The sequence below is a fragment of the Sciurus vulgaris genome (genome assembly GCF_902686455.1).
Source record: "Sciurus vulgaris genome assembly, chromosome: 9".
NCBI classification, from domain to species: domain Eukaryota; kingdom Metazoa; phylum Chordata; class Mammalia; order Rodentia; family Sciuridae; genus Sciurus; species Sciurus vulgaris.
The window spans coordinates 45,914,611-45,922,373 of NC_136469.1; positions in this window are offsets into that span (position 1 = coordinate 45,914,611).

The following is a 7,763-nucleotide window of genomic DNA, read 5'->3' on the forward strand; positions in this document are numbered from 1 at the left end:
TAAGTATGTCAAAATAGACTCTACTGTAATATGTAACTAAAAAGAACAAATTAAAAAATTTTTCAAAGAAGCAAAGTACCACTGACTGAGTAGCTTAAATAACATAAAAATTATTTTCCATAGTTCTGAAGGTTAAAAGTTCAAGATAAAGATATCAGGAGGCATGGTTTCTCCTGAGACTGCTCCTTGTCTCAGAGATGGCCACCTTTTTTTTTTTAATTATTTATTTATTTTTTATTGTAAAAAAATGGGGTACAACTTGTTTCTCTGTACATGAAGTAGAGGCATACCATTTGCGTAATCATACATTTACATAGGGTAATGGTGTTTGATTCATTCTGTCATTTTTTCTTCCCTCCCACCCCTCCCACCCCTCTTTTCCCTCTATACAGTCCCACCTTCCTCCATTCTTACTTCCCTCCCACACCCCATTATGTATCATCATCTGCTTATCAGCGAGATTGTTTGTCCTTTGGTTTTTTGAGATTGGCTTATCTCACTTAGCATGATATTCTCCAATTTCATCCATTTGCCTGCAAATGCCATAATTTTATTATTCTTTATGGCTGAGTAATATTCCATTGTGTGTATATATATATATATACATATACCACAGTTTCTTTATCCATTCATCAATTGAGAGAGATGGCCACATTTCTGATGTGTCCTCACATCTGGGTTTATGCTTCCTTAGTGTGTCTTCTTCTTCTTCTCCTTCCCCTTCCTTCTCTTCCTCTTCCTTTTCCTTCCCGTCCTCCTCCTCCTTTTTCATTTTCTTCATGTTCTTCTTCTTCCTCTATTCAGGATTAGAGCCTCACCAACAGCTTGTTTTAACTTAAATCTGAGATAAAGATGTCAATGGGATTGTTTTCTCCTGAGAGATCCTCACCTTAGCTAGTAGATGTCTGTGTTCACGTGGTGTTTCTTCTGTGCGTACTCATGTTCTGATATTCTTGTTCTAAAAGAATAGTAGGCATATTGAATTATGGCTCACCCTATGATTTTATTTCACTTAATCACCTCTTTAAATGTATTTTCAAATACAGTCACAATCTGAGGTATTAGGAGTTAGGCTTCAACACATGTATTTGGTATTAATACAGTTAGCCTACAACAAAATGTGAGGTAGTTTCTCCTTAACTTTCTATAAGAATCTTTTGACTTAGTCTAAAGCATTAATCCAGCTAAAGCAGGATGTATTAGAAATTACAGACTCAGCATTGACCCATAAGAAAAATCTCATCATCTATAGCAATTCCAGTCAGTGAGGTGAGGCTAAACCCTAATGCCTTCCAGGCCTTCGGCTAAAGACAGGGACAAATTTCTCACCATTTTCCCCCCAAATGAGTGAGTCACATTACAGGACTAACTGCAAACAGGAGACATGAAAATGAGTCAGTGATCCCTCCTAGGAGCTCCCCAGAGTAAGCAAGGATATTCTGATTTTGGATAAAACTCCAGTCATCTGAGGACATGATCAACTGTATTTTCTTAAATACTAGATGGTCTCACATAAAGATCTCAAGCATACAAATAGCTGTGTTTTCAGGAGGGAGGAAAGTGAATACCTGTCCTCACACAAGAAGTTCTATCCCAGAGACACACATAATGATCCTGGAAATAATATGTTGTTTACAATTGTTGAGCCTTACATCATTCAGGAAGCATGGGTTAACAGTGTTTCCAGTGTGCCTTCAAACCCAGCTGATGGCCCTTGGAGTTCCCAGTTTGATTTGAATAACTGAGTCTATCTTTAGTTTTTGAAAGGATTGAGTGAGGACAGTCAGTCCATGCAGTCATTTTACCTTACAGCACCAGCCAGGTAGAACTTGTGTTCCTCACAGATGATCAAGCCACAGCTCCAGGGGCGGAGCTGAGGCAAACCTCTGGAGTCAGTAGTAGATGTTTTATGTGAAAGGTGCAGGAGCTGAGGTCTTCCCTTCTCTTTCCAATAAGCTTCTGAGTAAGATTTAGAGAAATGACCAAATTCTAATCACGGCTATCAGGCTTTGACTACAGCAGTATCATAAAATTAATTGAAAATTTGGAAGAGCCACACTGAATTGTTTCTCCTTCATGATAAAAGCTTCAGAGTCAATACTGTAAGAAAAGAGATCGTTAATATCCTCTCCTATTCTGTATCTTCTAAGGTCTGAGGAATTCCTTTTCCAGGTGCCAAAAATATTGTTCTCCCTCCACTGTCACAAAATCAATGTGTCCCATTCCAGTAGCTATAACTTTACTTTTTTGAATTATTCCCTGATTATACCTAGCCCTTTTATCTACAAGAGTCTAGTGTGAGAGGGGCAAGAGTATTTTTATAAAATTTACAGAGACTTTCCTGCTTTGGCCCTCAGGGCTATCTATAGAACTCATCCAGCAGGTATCTTCAAACAATTGGTCGTTGTTTTCTGGATAAAGGACCTTGTCAATTCAACAGAAGAACCCAGATGGAAGAACCAGCAATCACCTTGAATGTACTAGACCCCTTTTTGGCCTAGGCATATCTGAAAGTTGTACCAATCAAGCCAATGTGGGGTTAAAATTTTTAAAAATAAATAAAAATAAAACCCAGGAAGATCAAGTTGCAATTCAAAAATTGCAGAATCTATTTATAGAAACCTCCTAATCATTACCCAGTGTGCTAATTTTCTAAGAGTGTCATAGCAAATTATCATAAACTTGGGGGTTTAAAGGCTAAAATTTTAAAAATCAAAGTGTTGGCAGATGCTTGCTCTCTCTGAAGGATCTAAGGAAGGACGTTCCTGTGTCTTTCAGCTTCTGGTGAGTCCTGGAATTCCTTGGCTTGTGGTGATGTAATCCTAATCTCTGCCTCCATCTTCATATGACCTTATTTCCTATGTGTCTATGTCTAAATCCCCCTTTCCTTTCTTTTATAAAGACACTAGTTATTGAATTTAGTGCTGACCCTAAATGCAGGATGATTCCATCCCAAGATCCATAATGAATCATATCTGTAAAGAATCGTTTTTTTCCTAATAAAGTCTATTCTGAGTTTCTGTTAGATATGAACTTAGGGGCAACACAATGCAACCTACTAGAGCCAGAAAGAAGACAAGAGAAGATAACTTTTATTCAGGGACAGCCACTTTCAGTGACCAAACTCCTCACTAATATGGAGAGTCTTCAAAAAACTAGGAATGGAACTACTACTTTACCCAGCTATCCTTTTCCTCCATATATGTTCAAAGGATTGAAAATCAGCATACTATAATGAGGCAGCCACATCAATGTTTATAGCAGCTCAATTCACAATAGCTAAGCTATGGAGTCAACCTGGGTGCACTTCAACAGATGAATGGATAAAGAAACTGTTTTATATATACATGATGGAGTGTCACTCCGTAAAGAAGAGTGACTTTATGACATTTGCCAGTAAATGAATGGATCTGCAGAATATCATGCTAAATGAAATAAGCCAGTCCCCACAAACTAAAGGTCAAATGTTTTCACTGATATGTAGAGCTAACCCACAATAAAGAGGACAGAGGGGAAGAATAGAAATTCAGTAGATTAGACAAAGGAGAATGAAGGGAAGGGAGAGGGGATAGAAAAAGGAAAGACAGTAGAATGAATCTGACATAATTTTCCTATGTTCATATATAAATACACCACAATAAATCTCACCATAATGTACATCACAAGAATGGGGTCCTAATTAGAATGATAAATATTCCATGTTTATAGAATTATATCAAAATGGATTCTAAGGTAATGTAAAACTAATAAGAAGCCTTAAAATTTTTTTAAATGTGTGGACCAGGAGTGGTGACAGTGGTAAAATCAGAAATTTCAAATTGATTATTGAGAAAGGCCATTAAACACTCAATAATACCTGTCGGCTTAACCATCAGTGAAAGAGGCTCAGGCATTCACAGCAACCTCTGTGAATTCAGGAGCATACTGAATAAGAGATAAGCTCTCCCTCAAAGGAATAGTCATCACTATTTTATGTGAAATGAGAAGATGCTGGAGTCAGGCCAGTTGTGTTCCATTCCATTTACATCTAACAAGATTTGTTAGCCAGAATCCAATGGACCCATCCCAAAGTGAGATTCAGACCAGAAATCACAAGGCCTCCTCAAGTTGGCCATTCAGTTTCAGTAAGGTTCTGTGGTGAACTGGGTGGGGTGGTGCACACCTGTAATCCCAGCAGCTCAGGAGGCTGAGGCAGGAAGATGGCAAGTTCAAAACCAGCCTCAGTAACTTAGCAAGGCCCTAAACAGCTTGGTGAGACCCTGTCTCAAAACAAAAAGCTGGGGATATGGCTCAGTGGTTGAGCACCCTAGGTTCAATTCCTGGTACAAAAATAAAATAAAAATAAAAATCCTGTGATTCTATAGTGAGCTCATAACTACTCTTCAGAAGGGTTTACCTGATAGCCATGTCATACAGGAGATAAATCTAAACCCCAAAGGGTACCTCTGGACAAAGGCCACCTCACTTAGCCAGAGGCTATGATCCTCAAAATACTCAAAAAAAACATGTAGCTCAAAGTGATCACTAGGTTCTAAGTCCCAAAGATGGTAGCATTTCTCTACCAGTGACTCTTCTTGATTGGAAGACTTCTCTCTGGCATTTATAGGACAGGGTTATGTAAGCATATGATATAATATTTCTACTACAGATTCAGGTAGGAATCTACAGCAATAGAATATATTAAGTTGTTCCAAAGGAACAAGTTGTACAATGTCACATTAGGTTCCGATCACTACTGTACAACTTTTCCAGACCCCATCAGTTGAATTTGGTACTGGTTAGAATAAAGATTTGATGATCTGTCTCCAGCAAACCCATAAAATCTGAGTCACTCCTGTTTTTTAAGTCCCCGGCTATACTAAGATAGTTACACATGGCCTTGGAAATCCTTTAGGGACAAGAAGACCTTGGAGTCATCTCTAATCATCTTTCTTCTTATGGGAGATGAGATCGGGTTAAAGGGAAAAGAGAGGGATCAGAGGATGTGGGGAAAGGAAGGGGCTCTGCACAAGTAAGCAAAGAGCATTTGTATTCACTTTCTTTGTATAGTTTTCAGCAGTGCAGCTGCCAGCCACAGATCAATCAAACTTGCAATGTTCTCAGTCTACCCAAAGCCCTAGATGAGGCAGTAAGTTCATGACCAAGGTTATCTCAGCTTTGAGAAACCTTTCACTAAGCAGCCCCAGTCATATTATCCTCTTGCTAAAGCTACAAATATGTGTCCTTTGGCTGACTTGGCCTGAACTCAAATAGCATCAACATTTTAAAGGGGTACACCTTAAACCCAGGCCTCTGCTGCTATGGTATCATGATAACATCTCAGGTTTTCATCCATTTTAATGTAAGAACTGTGGGAGGGCAGCAAATCTAACTATAAGAATTTACCTAGCTCCTTCTGGTCATTATTTCTTTTTCTAGTATTTAGCTTTCATCTGATTTATAAGCTCAATCCAGTACAGTAAAACCTCAAACACTAGCCAATGCTTTGTTTATGATTTCCCATGGGATTTTAGTTATCTAATGGAAAACTCAGAATACTGAAACTCTTGTAAAGCAACCACACCCACCGCAAAAACTTTGAGAACTTCTACTGTCATTCCTGCATTTGGCATGACAATCTGTACTGTGACACACTGCCCAGTTCTTATCACTCTTCCTTGACAAGCATTACATGCTTGCTCCTTATCTTCCAGGTGAATCACTGAAAGTTTTGATGATTCACCAGCTTCTAACAATAGAGGCCATGATTTGCCTCCAGTTGCATTCAGAATAGGTGTGAGTCTGCTAACTTGTCTGAAAGGGACTGGATTCTTCAAGATTCCCCAGAGAAACAGTCAATAGATATGTGTAGAAAGAAAGAGAAAGGAGAAATTTGTTTTAAGGAATTGGCTTTTGCTATTGTGAAGGCTGAGGAGGGTGTTAGGGCAGATTAGCCAGGTTGAGACCCAAGGAGGTGTGCAGTCTTGAATCTGAAAGCAGCCTGAAGGCAGAACTCCTTCATTTTCAGGAGACCTGTCTTTTCTCTTATTGTCTTAAACCTATCAGATGCAGTCCCCCACTTATACAGGGGTATATACCTTCACACCAACAACCAAATACCTTCACACATGCAACCAACATCTGGGTTCCATGGCCCAGACAAGTTGTCTCTCAAAATTAACCATCAGTGGAGCAGAACTTTCTGCCTACCCAGGAAGAATCTCTGAACTGGTCATTATAAAAGGGGAGAACTAAAAGTGACTGCCAATTAGGTACAGAAGTCTTCTCACCTGGAGTAGAGTTACCAACAGCCAGGGTACCATCTGGCTTTCAATCATCTCCAATTCCTCCTCATGAACAGCCAATAACATAGAGGAACACTTACTTCCCAGTTGACATAGAACTTGGTCAAGACATTTTTTACTGATTCCTATAGGTTTCTCTTAAATCTCTATAGTTGGCCTATGAGGCCCCCATCCTTCCCCTTTTGGAGAGCAAAGTCTCTAACAACATTCTATCTCCATCACCAAAATCTGCCCCAAACTCCAAGATGTTTGATATTTTATCCTACCTACAAGCTAACAAGTTGGCTTGTCACCATTTCAGAGAAAAATGACATCTTATTCATGGCACTATAAGTAGCCAGCATATCAGTTTATTTGTGCAAGTTCCTTGAACCCCAGTTCCCACAGAGATTAGAGTAGTGCCAGGTGACAGGTGAATATGCAGCTCTTTGTATTATAGAAAACTTTAGTTCAGTGAATCTGTATCTTTCATAGTGAATAGCAAATATACCTGCCCTTTGCTCCAGAGTGAAACACTTTGTCTTCTAAGGCTCCTAAGACAGTGGAAAATGTGAGAGACCCATAGAGAAATATATTTAAACACTAGAAAATAACCTATACTTTGTTATTTCTTCCCACTAGTAGATTTGTTTGGTTTTGTTTTTTTCATGACTTTTTCTAAGCAGATGCATCTGTAAGTTTTCTTAGAAAAGAGCACCCATCATGGGCAAAAAAATGATAGATTGTCATCAAATGTGTCTACACATTAAAAAGACAGAGTAGGATTAGGAACTGACTTTCCTATTAGACAATATGAATCATCAACAAGCGAGTGGGGTTCAACCACAGGAGAGGGAAGGAATGAGTGAGACATACTAACAAGCAAATGACAGACCTTATAACGTTGTGGGGGAGTGAATTTCTGGGCCTAAATGTAGCAGAAATCACTGAATTTAAGTGTAGACACATATGGTGGGGAAAGAACTCTAGCCAACATATAAGCACAAATAACATGCATTTATCATTAGTCATTTGAAAGCAAGATCAGTTGTTTCAATCCAAATATCCTTTCTTATTCCACTAATTTTCTATAAAACATACATACATATATACATTCACTCTCTAAAATACATGTTCTTGATACAATTAAGAATATTGAGAATAGTAATGAAAGTTAATTAATATTTTATTAATGTAGGATAATAATGTAAAATATTACTGAATATTAATGGTACTTTGGAAGATCTATTATTTTTGCCTTTGACCTTCCTGACATTCTTTAAAGCACAGTAAATACTATTTTCCTGAGATGATGAAAGTGAGATGGAGAGATTCAGGTCTAGTTTCTCTGATGTTTATCAAATATTCCATCACCATATTATGGTCCTGGAAAGTCAGGTTTATAATTCCATCTCATTCATTAATATTATATCAAATAGTTATATCACCAATCACACACACACACACACACACACACACACACACACACACACACATATA